Below are 2,430 nucleotides of genomic sequence, written 5' to 3'. Positions count from 1 at the left end.
CTGGAACCGGGATCCTTATGCCGGTCCTTGCGCTTTGCATCATGTGCACTTAATGCGCTGCATTACCGCCCGACCCCCCTCAACTATCTTCTTTACCAGAGACCAAACCACACTTTCTTCAATAGTAGCCTGGATCTACTTTCATACAGGAAACTTGCCTGCACATAGTAAGCTTCAAGTCCCTCCCTCATCCTCACTCTAACCAGCAGCTGCGTGCGCGCGCGCACACACACACACACACACACACACACACACACACACACACACACACACACACACACAGATTCCAAATGGTTCTATCTTCCAACTGTACTTTTAGGAAAGATGGTGGGCTGTTGTGATGGAAGGGATCTGATCTTATTTCTTCTGGTCTAAAGCCCCCAGACAGTTATGACACCTGCTATAGCTAGAATGGCTTTTAAACATTCCTAATACACTCAATTGACTTTATCTCTCTCCCTGTGTTGTTATCTACTCGAGGACGGGGCCAAGGCCCTCGGATGTTTCTCTCTGGTGTGCATATTGGCTGACAATCTGAGAAGCACTTTGTGTTTGTCATCACTTTATCAGCGGAGCTGATAGAAATGAGGCTGTTAACTTCATCCTTGGGACTTCATTTGCAATTAAATGAATGGTGATGCCTTGGTTATGGCTTAATTAATAAATTCAATAAACACGTATTAAGGCTCTATAATGAATCAGACACTGTGTTAAGCACTGGATCCACAGAGATGAATGGCAGGTCTCCGCTCTCAAGAAGTTCATGGTCTAGTAAAAGATAAACATGTACAAAGAGATATTTATAATGCTGGCGGTAATTTCTAGAGAATAGATTTGTTTAAAGGGCTGTGAAAGCCCAAAGGAGGGTGCAAGAAACTAAGCATGTTGACATGATAGATCATCTTGGTTTAGAACAATGAAAACAAAATTGCAGGGAGAGGCAGGGAACATGTGCAAAGGCTGCACAAACACAGGAGCATGGTGAGGTAGGCTGCTGTATTTGAGGAAATGAACACTTCTGCCTATCTAGAACATAAAGTCTATGTTGGGGAATGGTCTCAGATTGTGACCCCCCTATAAGAATTTGAATTTTACGCAGTGCAAGTCTTAACACATGGGATGCTGCGTTAATGAGATGCCTGGGTCTGGGCTTGGCAACACTGGGAGTCTCCTGGTAGAAGCGGATAATCCCTATCTCATCTACTTCTATGTGAGGGGAAAAGAATAAAAAAGTCAACTCAGACTGGTAATGTGCAAGGTGTCCAGCTGCCAAAAAAGAACAATGTCCAGTAGTTGGATGGTGGCAGGAGTGGTAGAGATCACACATCACCATGTGCAAGGGCCTGGGTTCTAGATCCTGGTAGCCACATGCAGAAGAGAAGCTTCATAAGCACTGAGACAGTGCTACAGTTGTCTCTCTTTTCTCTCTCTCTCACTCTCTCTCTACCAATCTATATCTCTATTTCCTATTTCCCTCTCCATTTCTTTCTGTCCCTATGAAATTAATTAATTCATTGATACAAACCATAAGCAAAGATGCCTTTTGCTTCACTTCTATCTAGACTGCCAAGAAACATTGTATAGAAACTAAGACAGGCTTGAGGAGAGAATGGATGGAGGAAGAGGCACAAGTAGTGACAGAGGGAATTATAAAAGCAGATCTAATTACACACTGGCATATTCAGTTATTCTGGCAGTGAGGAGAATCTGTCAGTTGTAAGAGCAGGGATGGAAGAACATTAACAAAGATAGTTATTGTTTGTTTCAATGACTACTAAAAGTTTCTTTTTTCTTTTGCCACCTGGATTATTGCTGGTACTTATTGTCTCTAATATAAATCCACCTCTTCCCATGACTATTTTATTTTTACTCTTGCTTTCTTTTTTCGGATAGAGATAGAGAGAAGTCAAAAGTGAGAGAGAAGATAGACAGATATGTAGATAGATAGATATGTAGATAGATAGATATGTAGATAGATAGATAGATAGATAGATAGATAGATAGATAGATAGATAGATATGTAGATGTGAAGTTTCTCCTCCTGCAGGTGGGGGTCACGTACTTGGACCTGGGTGCTCTTGCATTAATAATGTGTACACTCTACTGGATATGGATGGCATCACTCAGTCCTTACTAAAGTATTTAAGAAAAAAACAGTATATAGGTACCTATACATAATAGCTACATCTAAGTGTTAATTGGGTAGGTTACATAAAGAAACAAAAGGCTTCCGGGAGGCGTGGTTTATGCAGTAGCTGCAGTCAGACCTTCCCTCTCCCCGATACAGCTATTGTACACAACAAGAAATTGAATTGGACATATAATCTAGAGCTGAAAAAAATCCACAGCCTCAGGTGGGTGCCGGCTTGTGTGGTTGGGGAAAGTGGAGTGGGTTGGAAGACATGGTCCGTCAAAATGAGAGTTCTGGAC

Source organism: Erinaceus europaeus, chromosome 12 (assembly GCF_950295315.1).
Source record: "Erinaceus europaeus chromosome 12, mEriEur2.1, whole genome shotgun sequence".
Lineage (NCBI taxonomy): Eukaryota > Metazoa > Chordata > Mammalia > Eulipotyphla > Erinaceidae > Erinaceus > Erinaceus europaeus.
This window is presented reverse-complemented; position numbering follows the sequence as displayed.